This window comes from Tyto alba, unplaced genomic scaffold, assembly GCF_018691265.1.
Source record: "Tyto alba isolate M040663 unplaced genomic scaffold, T.alba_DEE_v4.0 Super-Scaffold_41, whole genome shotgun sequence".
NCBI lineage: Eukaryota > Metazoa > Chordata > Aves > Strigiformes > Tytonidae > Tyto > Tyto alba.
The window spans coordinates 24,480,204-24,507,916 of record NW_024881317.1 but is presented as its reverse complement, the minus strand read 5'-3'; the positions used below and the strand labels follow the sequence as shown (position 1 = coordinate 24,507,916).

General features: G+C 43.9%; 1 pseudogene; it reads right to left on the bottom strand.

The window, feature by feature from the left end:
• Nucleotides 1-30: 30 nt before the first annotated feature.
• Nucleotides 31-27,464, bottom strand: LOC116965078 (annotated as a pseudogene).
• Nucleotides 27,465-27,713: the final 249 nt, after the last annotated feature.

The window sequence follows — 27,713 nt, the reverse complement described above, 5'->3', positions numbered from 1 at the left end:
TCTCAGGGTCTGAATTTTGTGTTTCCTACCTCAGAAAAGAAACAGTTTGATACTCATTATTGTATTGAAGGTGATGCTTTTTGCCAGCAGGACTCTCAAACCCAAACCAAACATGAACAGCATATTCACTTTCTTAATTTTGACATCTGCTTTAAAAAAAGAGAAGAGGGAAGAGAGTGTGGTCTTGATATTATCCCCAACACCTACCTCACCCCCCCCCCAAAAAAGAAGGAAAATTCACACATCATAGGTGGATGAGAGAAGCAGGAACAAAGGAAAAGGTGACAGAGCAATGTATCAAGTGCAGGGAAGAGAGAAGTTGTCTGCCCAATAAAGAATATACTTTTAATTTATCACAAAAAACTTTGTCATCTATTTAGTCTGTTAATCTGAAACAGCAGGTTATTTCTCAATAAGTATTTCCAATTCTGACATTTCTGCAACAGAGAAAGCAATTTTTCATGTCTTAGTATTGAGTACACAAAAAGTGCAGGGTGTTGCTTAATAAATGTCTACAATTCAGACATTTCTATACCAAAGACAAGACATTTTCATGCATTGTTACTGAATCCTCAATTAAGTAATTATACTCTATTGTTCCTTTAGGCAACTAACCTTTTGTAAAGGCATCTGTAACATTTCAAGCAATAACTGTTTCAAAGTCTTCCGTTTTCTCTTCTGTTGAATGATTGAGAGACACTATAAATTGTATCCAAACTATATAAACCAGAAATTACTCAAAACATACCTATGGGTCTTTTCCCAGCAGTAGGTAAACAGTAATGTAGAATCAGATGCCATTAATTCTGAGATTAATTCTGGTCATTAATTCACCTTGTGCAGGTCACTTCTGCATCTGGTTTCACTCCAGCTACCTTCATGGTACTATACATCCCCTCAGATGTGACAAGATGTGCCTTCAGATCATATACAATGTCACTCTCAGACACATCAAGGTTGATTATTTTAGGGTAGAAAGTCCTTGCCAGACAAGCCATGTTTAGTTTGCTGTCATACTGTTTGAGTTCCTTTGATTTGAGTACAATGACTGCTGGGGAAAATTATTCTTGACTCTCTGAAAAAGAAGAATCGTTTTGGGATGACTTTATTTTCTGCATACTTTCTGATAGCTAAACATCTATAGTTCAAATATAGTCCAGCCACATCTGCCCCTAATGGCTGAGTGCCTTTCTGTCTTTATTTCTTCTTCCTGGTTCCCAAAGAGCAGATCAAAGACAGAAATGGAGTATAAGGGTGGGAATTTCATTAGAGCTTTTAGTCACTTAGGGTTCAAGCTTGTTTGTGCCAGAATACATAATTATTCACATATAAGTGAATTCCTTTAAGTGAGGGACCTTGAAATGAGGAAGGGAACTTTTAAGTATACAACACAAATGATCATATTATTTTTGAATTCATAACAGTTTAGATACTAAGAAGAACATCTACTTCAAGGGTAGCTTTATATACTTGTAACACAATACATACAATCCTTTATTTGTTACCTAAAAATCCTTTATCTGATGAGGCTAAAAGGTTTACCATAGCACACAGGGAGGGAAGACAGTTTGTTACTCCACTCCTCAATGCTGTTTCAAAGAGTGGGGTTACTTACAGATACAAAATAATGTTGCTAAAATAGATGGGGTTAAATCTTTCATTAACAAATGTTCCGTTCCAATGAGATTTTCTTTCCAAATTCTATTATTTGAAAGTTTCTGTAATACTTCTATGTTGACCCAGGCATATAAACCTCTTTTAAGAGGTGAATAGTGTTATGTGAGCTCTGGAGATATTTCAAAGTCATGAGACCATCTCACTGCACAATGCTGAGCCATCCTAAAGAACAACACTGGGGCGTCTAACAGAGGAGTTTAGTGCCATTCCAAATACACCATTTCTTCTGTCTCTTCCAAAAAAAACAGCTCTTTTGTAGATCCTTAGGGCATTGTTTTACTCTGTGTGTGTATGTGAGGAGGAAGTGGTTATATTTGTATTGGACACAGAAAGCAGTTAATATATTTATGCAAACAATTGTACTTCTTCCTCTTAATCTTACAGAATCACAGACTTCCCTGTATATTCCATCCTCTTGTGGATCTCGGCTTCCTCCAATGGGAAGTATACAGGGAATGAACCAAGTAATCCCTTAGCTATTCTTTTACTGAAGTCTCAGGAGTAGATGTCTCAAAAACTGTGTAGTGATTAAAGGATGTTTTTCTATGTCTTTTGTGCTTGGAGATTCTCAGGATGCCCAGGCCCCTGGTGTTCTTAAAAGTTTTAAGTCCTTTTGAATATCTTCTACAGAAATTAAAAACAAACAAACAAACAAAACAAAACAAAACAAAACAAAAACAAAAACAAACAAACAAACACAAAAAAACCCACCAAACCCAAACAAACACTAAAAAGAGTCAGGATACCAGCATTCTAGAAACCTGGAAAATCTATTCTTGTCTTTGGAAGAAACAATAGTTTCTAAAGCCTACTGTTTGGGAAAGGACTTTTTTTTCCCTCTTTCCTGAAGAATAGGAGTCATGACACAGCAATTACTGATATAAAGTTCTGCTCATTTTAAAAAGCATGCAGGATGCTTTCTGTGTAGAAACTGACCCTCACATTAGGACAGCTGTGTTTGTCTGAAAAGACAATACTATTACTTAGACTTTCACCCACCAATACCTTTTGCTGGTTGATTGCTCATGGTAGAATACTTTTTGTACTGATAACTGGCAAGTTTATATTAGATTGAGGTTGGGCTGATGGAAGCAGGCAGTATCTTGCTGTCCTACTTTTGAAAATTATGTTTTCAAAATAGTATCTTTGGTTTCCTTATTCCCATAGGAACTGGAGCTGCATTCATCTACACAAAAATAGGCATGTAAGATGCCCTGAAGATTTAAAGGCAGCTCTATGGCTGTATGGTGCTTGCAGATATGAGCTAGCATCTAAGAGTCCTATGCCTGTCTGGGGAGTGCGTGTGTTCAGGTGGTGGTATGCATCTGAATGTTTTAGGACAGAAAAAATCAACCCAAAAAACTCATCCATTGGCCCCACTTTCATACTGTCACTCAAAATCAGGGGAAGATGATTTATAAAGACCATGTTCAGAAGAGTGAAATTTCTAAATATAAATATAGAAGACTTGCTCAGATTTCAAGCAGTTGCTGCAAAACCCCCGTCTTTCCATGGGAACTACTTCCTCCTGAAATTCTTTACATTTCCTTTTTTCCTTTCCACACACCTTAGTATTACACAAAACAAAACAAGCAACTACCTTCACCTCATACTGAAGCTGGGCTGACACCATCACTATTGGATATAAACCAGTCTCTAAATTTATCAGTGTGGCTATGGGAGGGGGCAAGGATCTGTGGAGTAATGCTGATGCACATAGCTAGGAAACTATCTTTGTTGTTCCTGAAAAGATTTGTTAACTAAATACGAACTGAGGACTCCCCTGGTTGGAGAATGCATGTTCAAGAAAGGCAGCAGGAATTTCTCATTATGCTGTCACATCACTCAATCTCTTTGTTCACTCCACCACAAACTTAAGTAGTAAAGTAGTACATTAGTAGTAAAGCAAGTGGAACTCACTTGGCTCAACTGAAAAAGTGATACCAGTTCCAAATTACAAGCTTGTCTGTTGCCACACTATTTACACGTAGTCAAATAAACCCACTTTCCTCACCACACTTGAAAGGTGTCTAAAATTAGGGAATAAAATGCCAGCAGTTTGTCCAAAGGATCCATCCATGGACTGCCATGAAAGTGCTCCTAAGTCATCATTGTTTCCAAAATCATGAGAGGAGAAAACAATAATTTTGTAGTAGAGTGATTTCAAACAACTTGATCCAGGCTAAAGCTTTTAAAACCCTTTTCTCTTCTATTAGTTCAGTAAGCAATACACTTCCAGAATAAATGCTCATAGGAATTCTGCACTTTTATTCTTCAGCACATTCTCTTTTTCCTTTCTTCCTCCAAACGTATTGTTCTTTTTGCAGTCTCAGGTTTTTTTATGAGACCTTACAGTGTTTGTGACACTGTGCTACTCCCAAGTTCTCAACACCATGATACACTTAGTTACAAAAAGTGCCTCTTCCTTCCCTTTTACTGTACAGTATTTCATATAAGACATGTAGTCATATATGCTACATACCACGTGAAGAAATCACTTAGGCTTTAAAATAATGACTTGAAGCTGGGCCACAAGAGGGGATTTGAAGTATTATAATGGTTTTCATTTGTAGGATTATAATGAAGGATTATTATGTTGCTCTGGGAAGGCTCAGATTTTAGTCTAATGAAAAAGCAGAAGTTGTTTGAGCATTATTCTACAGCAATTAGCAAACCCCTTCAGAGTTGCAGAAGTGTTCTGTTGTTTTGTTTTCACTTTGAACTATTTTTTTTTTTTTTGCCCAGGAAGAAGAGGAATACACTAAATCTGGGGTTTAGAATTGTTTTCTTTGTGAATGGTCCAGTTCTGAGGGTCATGTGGTGAGGAGATTCACGGACTCCAGCAACTCCATGAGAGTCAGAAATCAAAATCTGTTTATTGCTGATACAAGTGCGTTTATAAAACTTCCTAGCAACTGATCAGACATAAACAGAAGGCCTGATTGGTTACATGCATTCTTCACACACTGTTCACTCGTCTAAGACTAACATTTGATTGGTTATTACCCCCTGTCCATAATACACCAGACAATTCATTGGCTACAAGTTAGTTACTACTATCGTAAAGCCTATTAGTTAATTAAATATTACAAGCACAAACACAATATTCTATACACTGTTAGCTCGAGGTAGAAAACTTTCCACTGTTTAAGAAATGACCAGATGTTTCCCATCAACTGTAGCCTGGCATGTTTTCTTCAGGCAGATCTCAGCATCCTTATCTTGTTTTTCTACATTCCTGTTCTCTACTTCCAAGGCTTCTGGCCGATGAAGGTCAAGATGTTCTCATCATTCACCAGCTGTACAGCACTCTCAGTTCTTCTTCCTCTTTTCGCGTCCCTTTTGCGATGTAGCCAAAGTCTTGCTCTTGTCCAACGTGGCCACTGTCCTCCAAAAACAATCCCACAATTTGGTGCCTCAAGAAGTCTTTATCATGCTTTTGGTATCTACAAAAATGAAAAAGAAAAGCTTGTTCTTTTATTAGGTAGAGATATATTATTCCATAGGAGGAGTTATTAAAAAAGGATTTTTTCTCTGGATGGTGCAAAGTGGATTGATCAAATCCTGCAAGATGGACAAGTCCTGCATCCTTAGTTCTACCTACACCTAAAGATTTGTGTGAAGCATAATATGGATGTGAAGATAAATTTTGTTTGAATATATTCCTCATGTGTATGCTGGACAACAAAGCAGCCGCTACTTCAATAAAGCAGAGCTGTGGTGTCTAGATACCATCTGACTGTTATTGAAGGTGCTATAAAAGATAACCTTGCGATATAAGAATGTAGACGCAGCCATATGATACAAGAAATTACCTTTGAGACATTCATCACTTGGTATGTGTATGTGTATGTGTATGTGTATGTGTATGTGTATGTGTATGTGTATGTGTATGTGTATGTGTATGTGTATGTGTATGTGTATGTGTATGTGTATGTGTAATCACTAGGATATGTGTGTGAGTACTTCCCCACCCACAGAGAGTGTTTGAACAGAACAATTCTTGAAAATGGACATGCCATGATTCTCCTACACTGAAGTAGTAACTTTAAGCTAACCTCACATTAACAGCTTTATAGGGAAAGAAAGCCTGAGTACAGATAGGTGCAGGAGGTGTACCAAGGAAATATGATTTAATAATGCTCTCTAACTGCTGTCAAACTGGAAAAGGACAAGAAGGAAGGGAAATTTATTAACATCATGAAAAAAAATTACATGTGTAGGAAGATGATAAGGCAACAGTGATCTAGTATAGTATTGGTCTACCCAAGTGAAAGAGACAGCAAAGGAAAAGGGTACAAAACTTTTAGTCTGATCATCTATCAAAGTGTTATTGAACGTTGGCAGTGAGGGTTAACAAATATACTCAAAAAAGGGGTGGGAAGGGGACCTCTAGCTGCTGGACATGTCATAAAGAAGCCACAGCTGGAAATGGCCCAACAGTGGATGGGCCTTGCTTTCTTCTCTGAAGCTATTAGTTTCCTGGGTGATTTCAAGCAAGCTCTAAGGTCTCCTTAGAGTTTAGCAGAAATGGAGACTCTGAAGTTCCCATCTCCCATTGCAATCTATAGCCTATTAAGCTGTTAGATTTCCTATGACAGTGAGGTAAGTTGGCATTGTCAGAAACTCAGAAAATGTTCCTTGAAGTGGTCTTTGAGGAGAAAATAAATGGGGAGAAACTGAAGCTGTTATGGGCAAAGACAAGAAGATCATGATGAGGGCGATGGAGAGAAATATTAATCATGCAGTTCAAGAAGGAATTAATGCATACTCTCTTAAATCATTGAACTGAGGAAGAAACAGGTGTGGAAAAGGGGTCATGGGGGGGTAACTGTAATACTAGATTGAGGTGATGGATAGAGGGACATTGTTTGCTGGGAGCTGAGATGAAGAAAGAGGGGCCCAGTTCAATGATGATGCTTAGCAGTAGAGTCTAGTGTCATGATCTGTGTGGCTTATCAGGGAAAGATGCAGCTGTCTTCCAGCCACATGGAGTTAGAGCCTTCTCACTTAGCTTCCAGGATCTACATTTGAGGTAGTCATCTGATTGTTGTGAAGAGAGACTCATTCCCCAAATGCAATTGATTGAGCTATTTTGTCTGTCTAAAATACCTTGGGAAGTGACAAATTTCTTATTGTTTATCTGTAATGGATACGAAGCAGACACAATGAGTAACTTGGATTGAAAATTCTAAACTGTGACAGGTAAAAACCTATGTGCTGAACTGGTGTTGATAATTATATGCTCAAAATCAGATGTTCTTGAACCCAACATCCTTATCTGAGTGCAAGAAAAACTGGTATAACATATAGTGATTGTCTTATAGCTTGAACCACAATCAGCATCAAATGTATTCTTCTGGATGCAGTTCTCTGTGGGATGATGATGTTGTAAGGAAGTAAAGTACGTTGCACCTTCAGGCTTTTCAGGAAGTCGGTTTGCATTGGGTGGTTTAGTCCCCTTCAACCACTGTCGCTCCAGCCTGGACAGGCCCTGTCATGAAAACCTTTGAGCAAGCCAGGTTGTCACATGAGTTTTTCCACCAGTCAGCAAAAGTGTTGGCTAAGCAATTTCACATTCCTGTAGCTGATGCTAGAGGAATTGTGCAATCTTGTCCTGACTGCCAAAAGGTAGGGATCGGCCTGGGTTTGGGGGTGAACCCTCGAGGACTCCAGCCTCTACAACTTTGGCAGATGGATGCAACGCATATGCCAGATTTTGGCAGGCTTAAATATGTGCATGTCTCAATTGATACCTTTTCTCTCGCACTCTGGGCAATGGCACAAACTGGAGAAACAGCGCAACATGTAATTAAACACAAGCATGCTGCAGTTATGGCACTGGGAGTGCCCGCTCAAATTAAAACTCATCATGGTCCAGCCTATATCTCTAAACAATTTACTCATTTTTGCCAACTCTGGGGTATACGTGACATTACAGGTATACCACATTCCCCCACAGGACAAGCCATAGTGGAGAGAGCACACCAAACCTTGAAAGCACTTTTGCAAAAACAGAAAGGGGGAGAGGTCTTGGCTACTGCAGAATGACTTGCAAAAGCGGTATATGTGTTAAATTATTTACGACTCACAGGTAATAGGAATGAACCACCAGTAGTCATACATAGGTTGGGTCTGAAATCTGGTATAAAGCAGTGTGGAAACAATATTTTTGTTCAATACAAAGATGCTGCTACGGGGGAATGGAAAGGACCTGCGGAACTAAAAATGACTGGTCGAGGATGTGCTTGTGTTGTTACAGATACCGGCATCAGATGGGTTCCGAGTCGATGGGTGCGGCCCTGGAAAAGGGAAGTCAGGAAGGACGAAGTAGAAAGCTAATGAGTTATTAACCTGATGAATGGATTATGCTTCTGTATTTTTTAATCACTCTTATAACAATACTGCTCGCTGAGGCCAAAGTGTTAATGCAACTAGTGTCATTTATTGCAATACTACTGCATGGTGTAATTATACCGCACATAATGTTTCACAATCCTCTGTTGTTCCTCTTGCGCTACCTCCTGGTGTGTTTTTAATTTGCAGAGATCGTGCCTGGGGAGGCATTCCATCCAAATTGAATGGAGGTCCATGTAGCCTCAGACGCCTCACGTTATTAGATAACATTGAATTTTGGAATACAGGTGAAATCTTTGCAGCCTCCGTGTTGGCACCAGGAGTTGGCGTTGCAAATGCTTTAGCTACTTTGAATAAATTAGGATGCTGTCTTAGTAAACAAACTAATGCTACTTCTTTAGCTCTCAGTGGTCTTTTAACTGATGTTGATTGTGTTAGGCATGCTACATTGCAGAATAGAGCTGCTAATGATTTTTGCTTTTAGAACAAGGACACGGTTGTGGTGAGTTTGAATGGATGTGTTATATGAATCTATCCAATCATTCAGAGTCCATTTTTTAAAAGCATTCAACAGTTAAAGGATGGAGTTAAACGTTTGACAGAAAGTGATGACCTGGATTGGTTGACGAAAATATTTAAAAGACGGGGACTATCAGGATGGTTAATCTCAGTGATCAAAACTGTAGGGGTGGGTTTCTTGATTGGAATAGTTGTGCTTTTAATGTTGCCATGTCTCATCAGTCTCCTGCAAAGGTCTCTGCAGAGGACTATCAGTGCAACATTCTTAGCACAAACACAAAACGGGGTCTGGATCGTTCAAAAACAGAAAGGGGGATTTGTGGAGTGGCTGGAAGAAAATAGGCATATTATGAGCAATCCAGACCGAGGGGCCTCACAACTGCAGCTGTTGTGAAGGACATATGCAAGGTCAAAAGAGATAATGAAGTTGGCGTTTTGAGAAACTGCCTATGTTGCAAAGAGGTAAGGAGGTTGGAATGTAAAAAACAAGATAACAAGATGTAGAAACAAAATGTAGGTACAGCAGAGCAAGGCGTGTGAACAAGCAGCTTTAACCTATTAGCAACCAAAACGTAACACATGTGCTTTGTGCTAGTGTATAAATTGCTGTGTAACCTTTAATAAAGTGGCATTAACTTGATCACATTGATTGTGCATGTTGTGTCTGAGACTTCCGTGTCAAAAACTTATATACATAAACGGCAATTATTGTATTGAAAATTCCACTCATTGATGCATGAATTTTTTATAAAAATGTGAATACTCATTTGCATTGTCCTGAACATACACATACAGGGGCACACATAAGAAATCTCTTAAAATAGTCTGTCATGGAGTACAAACTTGTACACAGATTCACCATCAACCTTAAAATTTCTTGTTAAATACTGTGAGTAAAGATAGAATTTCTACCTCGAGTGAAAACAACAGAGAATAATCTGTTACTAGAAGTTGATTAAGAGCAATATAGTTCATAAGAATAAATTCCATTTCTCATATTCGTAATAAGGCTGATGCACATGGCACTGGTATTTACTTACATATGAAGCAATACACAAAACTTTGAGTATGTGTCCAAATTTTACAGAGCTCTCTTCCAAGCTGTGAACACATTAGGTAGTATTCGGTTTCAATCTGCATTCAGGTCCTTGTCTCAGACTGGATGCATCAGTAACTTACATTTTTCAAGTTGAGGCACAATTAATGACAGTGTCAGAAAAATAGTTACCTGGTGAATGTAATCATCCTTTACTCTGTAGTTTGAGTCTCATCACTAAACCGTTATATTCACTACAACATCATATTGGATAGAAACCCTTTAGGATTGAACTACCTCCTGGTCAGTCTTGACTTACATAAAGACAGACAGACACAGATAAAGGCTGAACCGTATGAAGCATTGATTTCAATGATTATTGAAGATATCTGGGGAGTAATCCCATGGGTGGAGACACTCCATGACACCCTAGCAACAACGGACTGATCTGCAAGGAAGAGCTTGCTAGTAAGAGAAGAAATTGTCTGGAAAAACTGCATCCAAAATTCACGAGAAACATTACAGATATTTCAGATAACCAAACTGTTTTCTGGAAAAAGTTCATACGTAGCAGCTCAAATAATTTAAGGTCAAATTCTAGTTTGAAAAAAAAAAAAAAAAGTTTTTTAAAGCATACAAAACCACATTAAAGATTTCAGTCAGGAATATTTTCACAATATGTTTCACTCAGGCTAACTTTCCACCACATGTTCTGAGTGACACTTTGGGAAAGTTGTCTAGACAAAACATGTTGCTGCTTGTTCACCAGGGCTGGGCTTTCAAGAATATTTTTTATAATTTCTGATTACCTTCACAAACACTACAGTAATAAAGAAGAAAAAAAAAAATAATGGGGGAAGAAAGATTTTTGCCACTTATTTCCTGCTTATTATTATTATTATTATTTTTTTTAATCTGTGATCTGGAAAGAATAGAACATAAAAGCCTATCTTCCTAATTCCTCTTTTTTTTTTTTTTTTTTTTTTTTAAATAAAAATCTTATTGATGAGGAAAACTTTTAAGAAAATTTTCTCATTATATTTCTATTTCCAAATATACTTAACAGTACCAAAGAGACTCACTGGAAAGCTGCCATGAGGTCCCCCAAAGCCATCTCTTCTACAAGCTGATAAAGCCCATCTCCCTCAGCCTCTTCTCACAGGGCAAGTGAGATTGACCCCTTGATCATTCCATACTCCTCCACTGAACTCACTCCAGCTTGTCTTTATCGGGAGGCCTAAAACTGGAAGCAACATCTAGGTGTGGTCTAACAAGTTTTGAATAAATAGAGGGGGATGAGATCTTCCCTTGATCTACTGGCTGTGCTCCTTTTAATGGAATCCAGATCCTTTTGGTCTTTGCTGTCAGGGCACACTTCTGGCTCATGTTCAGCTTGCTGTCTGAGATGACACTGTTGTAGTTACCTTAATAAAATAGCTTGAATCCTAGAATATTACTCTGGTTTTAGTTTAGAATATGATTATGATCTTAAAATGGAGTTATAGCAGTTATGAGACTGTAACGCACACTAAGGCCCTTAGGAATAGGTAGCTAGTATGATGTGTACCTTGATCACTGTACGAATCATTATGGACTCTGATTTAAAACAATGGGTACTGGTTATGGATCTTGAGTCAAAACAATAGGTACCAGAAGATATTGGGTTTGGTTTGGAAGATCAGCCAACGAAGAAATGAGCATCGGTCAAAGATGAAATGAGCATGCTCAAGGATGGAGTTCAACCAGCGGACACAGTGAGGAAGACTATCGACCACCAGAGGACCCCCGTCCAACATAACCATGCATGCGTTAGAGACATTTTCATATGATAATGATTTCCAGGAAATAACATGAATATGTTGATCATTACCCTCCTCTCATTCTATTCAAATCAATCAGTAAAGATGACCAATGATTTCTGAAGAATAATAATATAGGTAAGGTGAGGTAACTGAAAGCCAATCATTATTAAGGCATGTGGCATAGGTCAGAGATGTATGAGACTCTGAAACCAACAGAAAGCTGAAATCTGGAAGTACTGTTAGATGAAGCATGGAAAGTGTTTAGTAATGGGAGAAGGAGGATTGTAGGGGGATAAGCAAGCACTAGTACCAACATTGCAAGAAAGTAAAAAGATTTGAAGGTGCTTGGCCTAGGAAACTCCTGGGAAAAGACCAGTGTGCATGGTGTAAACAAAGGAGATCATTGGAAAAAATGAATGCCCAGAGAGATGGAAACGGAAAGGAAGGATACAGGCTCACATTAAAGAAGATTGACGGGGACCTGGGGGTCTACCCTAGTGGATCCACTGATTACATTAAATCTGGGGAAACAACAACAGAGTATAAAATTTCTATTAGATACCAGGGCAATATTTTCAGTTTTGAATCAAGCTTTAACACCTATGGATGATGATTTTGTAATGATAAGGGGAGCTACTGGCCACTGTGAGAAAACTTACTTTTTAAAACCTCTGAAATTTAAATTGGGAAAACAATTGGGAATACACAAATTCTTATATATGCCTAATTCACCGAAACCTCTATTATGCCAAGATATATTGGAACAACTAAAAGTGAAAATAACATTTGAGGGAGGAAAAATAAAACTTCAAATGGGAGATGACCAACTAATTGAACTTTTGAGCCTGGCCCTTATAGACACTCCTTTTAGCTCAGGAGTACCTGAGGAAGTCCAGAACCAGGTATATCCGGGGGTATGGGCATTGGAGATACCCAGGAGAACGAAAAATACTTCCCCAATAATAGTTAGACTTAAACCAGGGGCACTGCCCATAAGAATTAGGCAATACCCCCTTAGGACAGAAAACAGGGAAGGAATCTGACCAATAATCAGCTGATTTATGAAATTTGGGCTGTTAACAGAATGTGAATCAGAGTATAACACCCCCATTCTACCGGTCAAAAAGTTGGATGGGGGTTATCGAATAGTACAGGATCTCAGAGGTATTAATAATATTGTTGAAGAACTGTATCCTGTCGTGGCAAACCCATACACATTATTAAATAAATTGGCACTTGAATTGACCTGGTTTACCATACTGGACCTGAAAGATGCCTTCTTTTGTTTATTCTTGAGCCCAGAAAGTCAGTTGCTGTTTACATTTGAATGGGAAAACTCTGACCCTGGCAGAAAGGCACAACTAACATGAACGGTGCTGCCACAGGGGTTTAAAAATAGCCCCACACTTTTCAGAAACCAGTTAGCCAAAGACTTGGAGTGGTGGTAGTGACTACATGGAGTTGGAGTAATACTACAATATGTGGATGATTTATTGGTAGCTACTCTGGTGTGGGACAGCAACTTACTCCAACTGGAGTCCCTCCCAGGGGCTGCAGCCCTTCACAAGTTGCTCCGGCATGGGACACCCCCACATGCTGCAATCCTCCCAGTGCTGAACTACAATGGCAAGAACTGCTTCTTCCCATAGGGACCCAGCCAGCTTCAGGTGCAGCCACCTTTTATCAGTATATGGTCCCCCCACCCCAGCTAGCCATTTATCACTGTCTGCTCCACCATAGACCTTCATGGGTGGCAGCGGTGGATTCCCTGCAGTCTCACCACAGGATACAGTGGGGTCCCTGCTCTGGCATATATTCCCCCTCCTTTCTTCCTCCATTCCTCCACTGACCCTGGTGTTTACGCATCTGTCACAACTCCTCCTCATAATTCCAACTCCTCCTTACCATGTCTCTTCTTAAATACATTATGGCAAAGGCTCAGATGATTGGCTCAGCCTTGGTGCAGAGGTGGGTATTACTTGGATCTGGGGCAGCTTTGAGAAGCTTCTCAGAGGGTCCCACCCCTCTATCCCCCTCCCCTGCTACCCAAAAACCTCACCACTCACTCAAACCCAGAATAACCTTCTTAAATATGTTATCAAAGAATGCTACCACCATTGCTGATCGGCCTAGTTTTGGCAAGTGGTAGGCTGGTCTTGGAGCTTCCTTCAGTCTGGAGAGTGAAATGTACCCGAGTCTGGCAAAGCCTTGGGAGAGAAAACAGTTTTCCCACTGAGGGAGAGGCCACTTTGGGGCACAAAGGGAGAGTGTGTCCTGGAAGATAGGACCAGGGTTTGGAGTCCGCCAAGACTGCCCCACCAGAGAAAGGCAGTCAAGATTGTGCAACCCATAACAAGCTACTTTGGGTACTCCTGGCTGTGGAAAAGGAGGAAAAAAGATTAACTGCATAACAAAAAAGGGAGGAAAAGAAGCCACAGAGTTTGTGAAGGACACAAGATCTGAGCGCTGATTGGATACAGCTTCGCGAGCACAGCTGCAGCTGCAGGATAAGCAACTATCAGATGAAAAGAGATAAAAGATCAAAGTAGAAGTAGAAAGTTGCCAGCAATGCCTTGCACCAATTGACCGAATCCTGGGAACAAAAAACACCTTAGTCAAAACATAATGGCTCAAACCTCTGGAATGCCAACTGCAAAGAACTCTTTATCTTCATTCTGTTTTTACCTGGGAACAGGGCACTATCAGGGAAAGAAGGGGCCACCCCTTCTTTGGAAAGTATATAGTCACACTGTTTGCTTCAATAAAGGATTCAGCATAGATCCAAGCTCAGTTCCATGTCTTCATATGCTGCAAATGGAGCCCAATGTGGGGCACGACTAGGAGGGTACCAACCCCCTCTCCAGCAGGATTGACCAACTGAACCAGAGGGAAGAGGTCTTACACATGCACCATCAGCTCCCTGCAGGACAGAAGGTGAGCTGTTGGGAACAAATGGAATGGACAATTCACTTAAAAAGGAACAGCAAATGAACTTAGATATTCTACAGCTCTTGTTAAAAGAACAGTGCCAAAATATATCAACTTTGGAGCTAGTCACAATCCTAGATTGGGTCCCAAAAAAAGTGCCAGAGTTTCCAGTTCAAGGCACATTTGATAAAACTGTATGGACTAGTATGGGTACAAGACTGTGGGAGGCCTGTACAGACTCTGACAAGAAAGCTCTGTGGCACTTAAGAACATGGTGGCAAGTGTCAGATTCATTAGAGCAACTGAGAAATAAGTCTAAAGCAGACACTTCTCCTTCCACTTCAACCTCTCTGCCATGTCTTGGATCTATGACAACAGCCCCTGAGCTAGAGGACCCATTTGATCCTGGCCCCATAGACCCCAAGCAGGAGCCGGATCCTTTTCCCCTCAATAAGAATGAGAGTGACCGAGTTTGTGAATATCACAAGATGGAAATGACAATCATGCCCTGAGATCATAGATAACTGCTGTCAGAAAGCCCTCTCATGGGGGGACTTAGACATGTCGGGTGCTTTCCCTGTTATATATCAGCCCAGACACCCGCCCTGGTGGGATGCATTGCCTTATGAAGCAGTTAAATAATTGAGGAAGTCAGCCAAGGAGTACAGACTGCATTCAGCTGTGGAGACATTTTACATTAATGAAGGCCATGATGCTCTTGAAGGCTTTTGAATAACAGAAAAATAAGGGCTTTGAATAACAGAAAAATAAGGTCACAACAGACCTTGAAGGTTTGTGGATAACAGAAAAATAGGGTTTCTGAATAACAGAAAAATAAAGTAACAACAGACCTTGAAGGTTTGGGAATAACCGAAAAATAATGTTTTGGAATAACAGAAAAATAAGAATGTTATCAGTGAACAACAGAGGACGTTGGAAGAATTCCCGGAGCAAAAAAGTTATTGTGACAAAGAAAAAAAAAAAAAAAAAGACATGCCTAGTTAAGCTAGCCAATCAGATGTTAGAATAGGTGTGTGAGTAATGTATGTTAACCAATAAGCACTTATGTTGGGGGGATTGACAGCTTTGTAGGGAGATAAAAACACAGCTTTCTGAATAATAAAGGGTCTTCGATCTTAACATCAGAGTCCGTGTCGTCAATCTCCTCAATCAGCTTTCACTATCAATTTATTACAATCCATAGCTGATGGGTACATGATGACTCCTCATGATTGGAATTCGTTGCTACGCATGATAATGACCCCTATGCAATTCAGTCTTTATGACGGAGTATTGAGATTTGACCACTGCTAAAACCATGGATAATTTGGTGAATATGCAGGGGATAGGCATGAAGGAATTAATGGGGGAAGGAGCCCGGGCTACTCCACAAGCTCAGGCATTAATCAACAGAGCGCGACTTGATCAGGTGAAGGACATAGTACTAAAGGCAGTTCGGCAAGTGCCAACCCCTAAATCATCTGAGTCCTCATTTCTAACTATTCGGCAATGCTCCCAATAATCTTATTTGAGCTTTTTAGACCAGACGCAGAATGCCCTTCAATGGCAGATAGAAAATGAGTCAGCAAGAGATATACTGCTCAACCAGCTAGCATTTGAATGTGAATGCTGACTGCCGAAATGCTCTTCAGTCTATTAAGTGAGCTAATCCCTCAATTACAGAGATGATAAAAACATGTCAAGATATTGGGACTGAGTCACATAAAGCAACCCTTTTGACAGAGGCCATGCAGTCGCAGCTAACGGTCGCTGATGTACAGAAGCTAACTTTTTTTCAACTGTGGGAAACCAGGGCATTTTCATAAAGACTTCAAGGAAAAAAAGGGTGATCGCCAAGCCCCTACCAGACCCTGCCCACGCTGTGGGAAAGGCTTGCATTGGTCAAATGAATGTCATTCAAAATATAATGATCAGGGACAACCACTGGGAAGCAGGAAACAGGAGAGTGAGCACAAGGGTGCAGGCTCAGACATCAAATACGCCTGCCTCCCCTCAGCAGCACAGCAGCCCTGAGATCTGTAGCCAGCAACTGCCAGCAGTGCAGGATTGGACTTGGCCATCAACAAATCAAATGCCATAAAAGATTTTTCCATTTACTTCTTCTCCACAGGAGTTATGGGACCAATTGGGCAGGGGAGGAGTGCCCTTCTTCTAGGACAATCCTCCACAACATTCACTGGGCTTTTTGTGCTCCAGGTGTTATTGATGCAGATTTCCAAAGCAAAATTAAAATTATGCCATGGACTCCATCCCCGACATGTTTCATACCTCAGGGAGAGCAAATTGCACAGATGATACCCTTTCTAGCCCAAACAAACAAAGGAGGTGGAGAAAGAAGAGGAGGATTTGGAAGCACAGGGAGAGCAGCTATCTTTTGGTCCACACAAGTAACAGGTAGACTCCCGTTACTATCTTGTAAGATAAGAGGACAAAAATTTGAGGGGCTTCTTGACAGGGGTGCAGATACATGGCCACTAAAACAAGCAGCTATAGCCATTGTGGGTGTTGGGGGACCGCAACGTCCAAAGTGCTCACCTGCTCACCATAAAGGGTCCAGGGGGACGGGTAGCTCAGGTTGCCCCACTTGTACTCACTGTTCCCTGCACCTTATGGGGAAGAGACGTCCTGCAGCAATGGAGAATGTATCTGAAGACAAATTTGTAATTGGGGCCATTGTTAAGCATCAGCCTATTACCCTCACTTGGAAAACAGAAGTGCCAGTTTGGATAGATCAATGGCCCCTGAAAAATGTCAAGCTGCTGCACTTCCATCAGCTAGTGGAGGAACAACTGGAATCAGAGCATATAACTCCCACTACTAGCCCCTGGAACACCCCTATCTTCACCATTGAAAAAAAGTCCAGGAAATGGAGATTGTTGCAGGATCTGCATGCCATTAACACCGTAATAGAACCTATGGGGACTCTTCAGCCTGGCCTTCCCTCAACCTCCATGATTCCTCAGGACTGGCCATTAATTGTTATCGATCTCAAAGACTGTTTCTTCACCATTCCCCTGAAACCTAAGGATGCATTGAAATTTGCCTTCTCAGTTCCTTCAATAAATCTACAGGAACCAGCACGACAATACCATTGGACTGTTTTGCCTCAAGGAATGCTGAACAGCCCTATTATCTGCCAACTTGTAGCTAACACAATCCAACCAGTTAGGAAACAGTGACCCACAGCTATCATCTACCATTCTATGGATGACATTTTGTTATCTGATGAGAAAACAAGGATCTACAGAAAGTGGGAAAAAAGATACGAGGAGCTATTCAAAATACAGGATTGCAAGTAGCAGAAGAAAAGGTAGAAAACCAGGAACCTTGGCAGTACCTCAGATGTAAAATACTATCGCGGCCAATACACCCTCAACCTTTGAAACTGACTCCTCAAATCTCCACGTTGAATGATCTTCGAAAATTGCTAGGCACTATAAATTGGATAAGACCAGTATTAGGAATCACTACGGAAAGTCTGCACCCTCTTTTCCAACTGCTAAAAGGAGATTCGGAACTCAATTCTAAGTGACAGCTGACACCAGAAGCAGTCAACTGCCTGCAACTAGTTGCTGATGCACTGAGCAATCGGCAAGGTCACAGATACTGTCCCTCTCTTTCAGTATCGCTGATAATAATACCCAGCACTTTTCAACCGTACACCCTCCAATCACAACGGAATAAAGAGCAGAAGGATCCCCTACTCATCTTGGCATGGATTTTCCTCCCCCATTCCTTTTCAAAAACAATAATGTCAAAAATAGACATGTTCTCAGTCTTGATCCAGAAATGACGGATGAGCCTCCATAATCTTTTAGGGAAGGACCCATCAGTCATGTACCTGCTTATGAATAAAAGAGACCTGGATTGGCTAACAAATGAGTCGCTACCAATAAAGACCGTGCTATCTCATTATATGGATCAAATATCCATCCATCTGCCAAAATATGCATTACTGAACTCTTTGGGTGATATCCCAATACAATCCCCTATTCTTCTATCACATATTCATCTTGATAATGCCATTACGGCATTCATGGATGGGTCTGGTCATACAGGACACTCCATGGTGGTCTGGAGAGTGAATAACGGACTGTAGCAGCAAGATGTCCATGTGGTCTTGGGGTCTCCTCAGATTGAGATGGCAGCCATCACGCTGGCTTTTGAGTTATGAGTCCCCCAGCATATTAAGACTGAAAACAGGCATTCCACATTCCCCAGTGGGCCAGGCCATTGTGGATCGGGCCCATCAAATGTTAAAGAACATGCTACAAAAACATGGGAGCATGGGATGTCCCCTCTCTGAGCAACTAGGGAAAGCAACCTTTGTACTCAGACTTTTAAATCGCAATAATGACAACTCGACACATGTAAAAAGACATTTTAGTGGTAACCCTTCCTTCCCAGAAAAGCCATTGGTACACATTCATAATATGGCAACGGGAAAGGGGGAAGGCCCGGTACCCTTGATAACCTGGGGGTGTGGCTATGCTTGTGTCTCAGCAGAACCTGAGCCTCGGTGGTTTCCCTCTCATTATGTCCAACCTCATCTGACACAAGAGACGGACGTACCCAGCCAGACACCCTCTGAAGACGAGCCATGAGACTTGTCCTTTTTGTGGGTATTACCTTGATTGCCATCACCACGGGGTGGATAGTTCCCCAACCTAAGAATAATGTTTGGGTAACAGTGGCCAATCTCGCAGGCCAATACACCCTTTGTCTTAGCACAGCAACTCCCACTAATCCATTCTCTACATGCTTAGTAGGAGTCCCCATAAGCCTACCTGAATGGTTTGCGCATTTGCAATATGACGGTTGCAAGGCCCTCCTGCAATCATAGTGCTTTACAAGTAGATGTTTGGCTCCCCCACATGCCTTGAATTCCCTTAGAGCCACAAGAAATCAATCTGTTGAGATCACTCAAAGCTGATTATTGTTTTTATATGAACTACACTGGGAAGACTCAAAGTGGTAGTTGGTCAGTGAATAGCTCCCTAGAAATCTATAGGAGCACGAGTACATGGTGCAACTGTACCTTAGTCAATATCTCCAAAGGAGCGAATAGACCTATTGGCCTTCCTACTGGGATGTTATTTATATGTGGGGAGTGTGCCTGGATGAGCATCCCCTCACACACTCAGGGGGAAGTGTGCACCATAGGGAGATTAAACTTGCTCGCCCCAAATACAACCATAATTCAGAACTCAGATGTATTTGGCCAAAGGAAAAGGAGTGTGCACTCGTTTGAAGCAGAATGCGATTCAAACACTGAGATCTGGTCAGCAGCTTCTGAACTTCGCATCTTTAGTCCCCAGAGTAGGGACAGCCCATGCATTAGCAACCCTGAATAAGTTAGGATGCTGGTTAAGCAAACAAATAAATGCCACCTCCCAGGCCCTCTCAGGGCTCCTTACAGATACTGACTCCATCAGGCATGCCACGCTGCAAAATAGGGCAGCAATTGACTTCCTGCTACTGGCCCAAGGACACGGATGTAATGACTTTGAAAGAATGTGTTGCATGAATTTATCTGATCATTCTGAGTCAGTTCACAAGAGTTTGAAACTTACAAGACCTTACCCAACAACTTAAGGTTTATGACTGGAACCCTTCTTTGGCTGGGATTGGTGGGGATGTCTAGGTCCGTAGCTTAAGAGAGTTTACTTATTTAGAGACTTTATATTGATTACATTCCTAAAGCTATTCTTTTGCCTTCCTTAATTCATTGGAATGATTTGTGGCTTAGTTAGCCAAATGATAGACAAAGCTATGAATGTACAATTTCAGACTGTGGTTATCCTTCAGCAAATCAATAAAAATGGGGGAGATGTAGGAAAGGAGGAAAAAAGATTAACTGCATAACAAACAAGGCAGGATAAGAAGCCACAGAGCTCATGAAGGACACAAGATCTGAGGGCTGATTAGATACAGCTTTGCGAGCACAGCTGCAGCTGCAGGGTAAGCAACTACCAGATGAAAAGAGATAAAAGATCAAAGTAGAAGTAAAAAGTTGCCAGCAATGACCTGAACCGATTGACCGAATCCTGGGAACAAAAAACACCTTAGTCAAAACATAATAGCTCAAACCTCTGGAATGCCAACTGCAAAGGACTTTTATCTTCATTCTGTTTTTACCCGGGACCAAGGACACTGTCAGGGAAAGAAGGGGCCACCCCTTCTTTGGAAAGTATATAGTCACACTGTTTGCTTCAATAAAGGATACAGCGTAGATCCAAGCTCAGTTCCGTGTCTCCATATACTGCACCTACCACCTTGTCCACCTGTGGAAGCTCATCCCCTGCCCTCTCTCTTGGTCGCCATTGTTCAGCAAGGTCAGGAGCTCAGGTAGGACTGGAACCAGGAGTAAGGATATCTGGGTAATGGCTGCTTAGTATGAGCTACAAGGTGAGAAACAGGAGAGGCAATAACTTACACGGGCAGATGGACACACTGTCCAACATGGGGGCAAAGGGAGGCAGCAGCAGAGACCACAAGTGCAAGGATTGAACCTTCAGCTGCTGGGCCATGAATGTACCGTGCGAGGTGCACCGTGGAATAGGTTCTACTGGAAACTCCCTAACCTGGTCCAATTAGGCAAAAGCAAGATTCTCAGCGCTTACCAGCCTGGCTCTTGTAAGAGAGGGCATGCAAGGCCTGTGCAAAGAGCTCTGCCACTCCCTTGAAAGGCCCTGTGAGTAGAGAGCAGCCAGTGGCCCTGGAGGAAGACTGTACTTGGTGATGTCCATGGAGATGGAGAGACAGCCAGGTCAGCCAGGAGTAGAAGGCTCCGCGAGGGTGGCCTCAGGGGAAAGACAATGCTTGTGAAGGAGGTCCCATGGTGTAATGGTCTGGACTCTGAATCTAGCGGTCTGAGTTCAAATCTCAGTGGGACCTCAGCCTTTTGGCTCTCCCAGGACGTTCCTCGGCATCGTTACACATAACAGCCTTTCTGTCAGCTCTAATCAGGTTGACCTTACTCTGATCTTCCTTCCTTTCCTGTGCTCCCAGCAATGGGACTGACATCAGTACCCCCTCTCGTGCCTTGTGCCCACCAAACCTCTGCAGCTTTCCTGAGCAGTGGCCCCCAGCTCCTGCCTGCTCCATTCATCTTGAGGGCTACTCCTGCCTGAGGGCATCCAGCACTGGCCCACTCAATCACACAACACCTGGGGTGGAGAACATGCAGCCCAAGTCCAGCTCAAAACAGGCACAAGTAGAGGAGGCTCTTCTGGGCCTTCTTTGGTTGGATGTTGGACATCTCCAAAGATTCTACAATACGCCCTGGGCAACCATTTCCCATGTTTGACCAGCCTCACAGTAAGAGAGGGCTCCTGTGTGTGGCACTACTTGTATTTCCACCCCTGTCCACTGCTTCTGGATTTCTTCATTCCACTGAAGTTTTTCTGTTTCTCTTTTGCCTGCTTCTTCCCTATTCGGTGCTTTGCTTCAAGTTCAGGGAGCTCCACCCACAATTGGGTCTGCCCCAAGAACGGTGACAGACTCACTGTCATGGCAGAGATCAAGTTCTCCCTTTCCCTTGCAGAGGTCTTGGCCAAAAGGGGAAGGAGGAGAAAAAATCCAAGCCAAAAGCCTCCAGGTATGCTGCAGAAAGTCTTTAATGAGAAGGGGGAAATGCAGTGCACAGAACAGAGACCAAGAAACACATCTGCAGGGTTGGGGGAGGTACAAAGAATGTCCCATTTCCCAAGGACAAGCTGCACACAAAGCACTTGCCTTTTCCCATTCTGCTCTCCCTGGTAGCAATGGCAGCCAACCAGGAGCAGTCCCTACTTCCAGCACCCTCCCCACTTCAGCAGGGGGTTCAGCAAAGCAGAAGAGAACGAACCCTTTCTGGAGGGCTCAGAGCAAAGCAGAGCCAGAGGAGACACGGCCACACCAGCCGTGCAGCGAGGAGAAGTGGGCACGGGTCCCTCCTGCCAGGAGGCAGGAGGACACCCAGCCTGTCTGCAAGCCGTGGCCACGATCCTGCTGCTGCAGGGTCCTGTCTTCCATCCTGCTCCCAAGTGGAAGAAATTCAGGTTCCATGATTGTGAGACCATGATTGTGCATGCTCATTTCCCTGCTGAATGCCCACTCTAAACTCCATCTGGCAGCCACATTGCCTACGTGCAGAGATGGAAACCAGCGCTTTCCTCCTTTGCAATCCATACCCACCCCTGAAGTTTATTCCCACACCACCAGTGGAAGAGAGCTTTGCAATGGTTGCTTTTCACAAGAAGTTTGTGAACAACAGTTGAGAGGACCTATCAAAAGGTCTGAATTAACATTCACACCTAACAAGTTGAGACACTGGTCTTGGATCACCCTCGCAGAAAAACAGGGCTACTCTGTGTGACATTTCTTGTATTTCCACCACTGTCAGTGCGTAAGATGAGACCTCAGCCTTCCCTTCCCCAGGTTCGCCAGGTCCTGCTCTCCCAGCCTGGTCTCTTATGGCACGTGCACCATGACCTTGATCACCTCAGTGTCTGTTCAGCAGGGCTGACAGAGCTCCCAGCTGTGCAGAAGTAAGGATCGACCACACAATGACACCCATGGAGTCCCTGTAAGGGCAACTGGCACCCAGATGTCCAGGTATCCTGCAGAGGAAGGAATCTTTTCAGTAGGCTTTCCACTTGCTGCTGGGAGCAGATTAGACCAAGAGAGAAAGCTGAGGCAACAGCATTCATTCAGGGGAAGATGGGTACCTGCTCCAAAGTTCATGCAATGCCTCACCTGCATGATTCAACAGCAACACTGCATCTAGATTTGTGCTTGGCTGTACACTTGCTTTACTGCTGAGCAGCTGAGGTGCTTTTTTCCCCAAAAACATCTGTGAGTAACAAGGTGCATCACCAAAAGGAAAAGAGGCATAAACCCAACTTCCAAATGGCAGGGCTCTGGCTGTGGGTCAGGATCAGAAAGGTGACTTGTCCCTGCTTGTTTCTGAAGGCACCGTCTACATCTCAGCTGAGTACACGTGTCCATTTTCTCCTGCCACCTCAGGCAGTGTTGTCACCTCAGCCCAGTCCATAAGCCTGCTTCTCTCCTCTGCCAGGGAGTACTGAGGGCAGGCAGTGAAGACTCAACCCTTCCTGACCGTACATGCAGGATGCGCTGGGTGCACCAGCAGGAGAACTGAGATCAGCTCTTAAGAGCGTTCAGTGGCAAGACTCTAGGCTGACATTGAGAGATATCACAGGTCTGTGATCAGAAGGCTGCAGACTCACACTCCGTTTCCTCGAGGCATTTGTGTTTTTCTCTTGCCTGCTTACTTACTTTCTGTGCAAAGGAGCTCCACTCTCAGTTGTCTGCTAGCTCGTGACAGAGATCACTTGGTCTCTCTAGCAGAGCATATGGTTAACTGAGGGAGAAAGAGAACAAGCCACCATGAAACCCCAGCTATGCTGCACAAAGTCTTTAATGAGGAGGAAATACAGTGGCACAGAACAGAGACCAAGAAACACATCTGCAGGGTTGAGGAACACACAGAGTATGGCCAGTTTCCTAAGGACAAACTGCACACAAAGCGCTTGCCTTTTCCCATTCTGCTCTCCCTGGTGGCAACGGCAGCCCACCAAGAGCGGTCCCTAACTCCAGCACCCTCTCCCTTTCAGCAGGGGGTTCAGCAAAGCAGAAGAGAACGAGCCCTTTCTGGAGGGCGCAGAGAAAAGCAGAGCTAGAGGAGACATGGGCACGCCTGCCGTGCAGCGAGGAGAAGTGGACACAGGTCTCTCCTGCCAGGTGGCATGAGGACACCCAGCCTGCCTGCAAGACATGTCTACGACCTGCTGCTGCAGGGTCCCATCTTCCATCCTACTGCCGAGGGGATGAGCCGCCAGCTTCAGCAGTTCAGACTGCAGCGGGGGACAGGCAGACACATCCCGGACCCGCCCAGACCAAGGGAGACCCCAGAAGAGATGGGAACTCCCCCGGCACTGAGGGAGCTCCCAACATCAGCTGACAGAGATGATCCCAAGGCCGTGCTCTGAGGGAAAGAGTTGAGGATGGGATCTGGCAGGGTCACCACCACCAGTGAGGGTTCAATGAACACCGTCGAGGTAACGCAGTGGGCGACATAGGGCTCACTGCAGCTGCTTGCAAGTGGGGTTGGGCCAGAGGCACCGCAGGGCCATGGGGGACAGGGTCTGAAGCAAGACATCTCTCGGTGAAGGAAGCAAAGCTGCAACACAGAGCAGTCAGGGATCACAGACCTCAGTATCAGTCTGTCTTTCTTTCCCTCAGCTCTATGCGTGGATACTCTTTGTTTCATAAACACACAGTGTGCCTCCTTCTCCCATGGCACTCATTGTGCCCACCAATTGGTACGGCATGTGAAGTCTGGCCTAATTTTGCCATAGGACACAACACAGTGTGTTTAAACACATGTGGAATGACTGATCATACCCCATCTGCAAAAGAAATGTGGCTGCGCTAAAGATGGCACTGTATGCACTGGCCATTTGTTTAGAGAACATCTGCTGCAGATGCAAATTTGGGTGGGGCAGACCCGCCTACATCTGACATCCATTGATCCCCTTCTGCTTAAAAGAGCCCACTCTTCCCAGCTCTCCCCAGCCAGTTCCCCCAAAAGGGGAAGAGGTAACAGCCTTTCAGCTGCTCTATTGCAGGGCCAAGCTGAGGCAACCCAAGTATCGACCTGAGTAGCCACCATGACAGCAGTTCAGCCTACAGACAGACATGGAGCACACTCAGGCTTTCCTCGTTCCTTGAGGAAAGGGAGACACAAGAGAAAGGATGCAGGTGCTGGAGCAGCGCAGACTTTTATGTTGTGTTCCAGAGCCCTGTGGGTCCACTAACATTCCCTGTTTATGAAGCATCTGGACATCTAGTAGTTACCACTTGCTGAGACCTCCCTGGTGATTAAGCCCTTGCCTCTTTCCTTTCAAATGTTGTGGTCTCACTTCATACCATCAACTATCTAAACAACTCACCTGTGTCCCACATCCACATGGCAAATCAACTCTGTGGTGTCAGGCTATTGTACAGGGAGATTTTAAGTGGGTTTGTGTATTATGGATTGCCTTTGTAACTTTGCCTTCTTTGTGGTGAACATGGCCACAAGTCACAGTCAAATTCAGCTGTGAGGAACACTTCAAGTATGCTCTCATGTTCTTTCAGTGCAGGCACTGAGCTTGACCCATAGAGACAGGTTTCCCTGTGGGTCATCAAAGACACACTGTATGTTCAGACACAAGGTCAAAACTGCACAATCCCATATATGAAAAGAGGCTCATCTCACCAGGGGTGTGGCAAACCTCAAAGGCAAAGGAAGGCCATTGTGGGCTGGAAGGAAGCCCCCTATGGACAGGAGAGACCGCTATCAGGACCTTGCTTACGCTCGTCAGGCTTTACCACACACTGATTTTGTGATCATGACATGCCTGTGTCCTTCCCTGAAAGAGACCCACACCCAAATTGACCTGTTATGCAGCAATTTCATCCATCAGGGAGGCTGGATGGCCTGCTCTTGAGGAGAGGCATAGGGCAGGGAGCCATGACCTCATAGCACTTTTTCCCAGTTCAGGGAAGGGGGTGGCCAATTCCATGCATTTCAGACTACAAAGGCACATTGGAACAATGTCCCAGAGCACCTGGGAGTCATCGTGATGTGGAAGCGTTGGGAGAAACCCTGAGCTGCTGGCAAACATGAGTCATCCTGATGTGGACTTCAGTGGACACCGTGTTCTTGCCTCAGGGTTGCCAGGGATTCCTGAAACAACTGGTTCCTCTGTGCCATCTCATGCATTTGCTGCCTTCCAAGACATTGCCTTTTGGTGGCTGCTCAAGGGCACATGTTACTCAATGTCCCCCAGAATATCGAAGGTCAGAATGGACCTCTGGAGGTCTTCTGCTCCTATCCACTGCTGTGAGGAGACCAAACATCCTAGGTACCTCATCTGGCTCCAGGCCTTGTCCTATTGACTTCTGAACACAACGGTCTGAGAGGTCACTGTCTCTTGAGCAGCTCTTCCAGGGCTGCACTGTGAGCTCTGTCACTTCTTTTCCCCCAAAAGCAGCTGCTATTTCCTTTGCTGCAACTTGTGATTCTTGCCCCTTGCCGTTTTTCAGTGCACCTTCCAGAAGAGTCTGGCTCCATCCTTTCCATAAGCTCCTGTAGCTGGTGGGAGACAGCAGTTCCATCCCCTCCTGCCCACCTTGCTCATCTCCGCCAGGTTCCACAAACCTAGTGCCCTCAGCCTCACCCCAGATGTCACGTGCTACAGCCCTTACATTCCGCCTGGTCTTCTGCCAGTTCTTCTCTCCATGTGAGATCATCACCACTTCCCTTGTCCCTTGGGACACAAAATGGGGCACAACAATCCAGATGTGGCCTCTGCAGTGCCAAAGGAAGGGCAATGATCCCTCTCCTCAGCTGTCATCAAACAGCTTGAATTGGAAGGGACTTTCTGAGATGACCCCCTCCAACCACATGTCCACCAAACAGCTATGCTTTCACCTGAGCAGGGGCTTGAGACCTGGTCCCCACCCTACCAGCCAGGCACTCTCACGGCTGAGCCTCCCAGGACCCGAAGTGGACCACCAGGAGATGACAGGGAGGGTGCCAGCACTGGTGAGCAGATCCCAGGGTTATGGGGTGTGGCCTGGAGATGGACAGGAAGTAGCTATCAGGATCAGAAGGGAAGGCTCCCCCCCAGGATTTACAGTGGAAGCTGTGTTGGGACAGACTTTCTTGACTCTTTCCAGCCCTACTTCCCCAGAAGGGGTTTCTAATCAGTGGCATGAAAATGAAATGCAGAGCAGGCAGCATTCCTTGCACACATCCAGCACTTGTGCTCTCCGTGGTGCACACTCCAGCCTCTTGGCTCATGCAGATCAAACCTAGAACTAGGTGGCTTTTCAAAGTGGGATGAAACAACCTGCCTGAGAATGAGGTAGAGAAGTGGGCATCCTTGACGCGTCATTATATGGACCACATGAAAACTGCCATTGAACCCATCTGCAGAAGCTTACCCCATAACCCTGGCATCTGCTCACCAGTGCTGGCACCCGCACTGTCACCCACTGGTGGCCCACCTGTGCGTGTGGGGGGCTCACCTGTCAGAGTCATTGCCATATCCTGGTAGCCCAGAGGGCATGTCGTGAAGCCATGGAAGAGCTGCTTCAGAGACAGCGACCTCTCTGACAGTGGCGGTATTCAGAAGTTAATGAAACAAGGCCCAGAGCTTCCTGAGGTAACTGGGAAGTTTGGTCTGGTCTGAGCAGGAGCAGGGGACTACGAGCAGTCCCTAGCAACCCTCATTATTCTGTGATGCATTGAGTCTCATGGGCCCTTGAGCATCCAACAAAAGGCAAAGCCTTGGAACACAGCAGCAGCAGCAGCACAA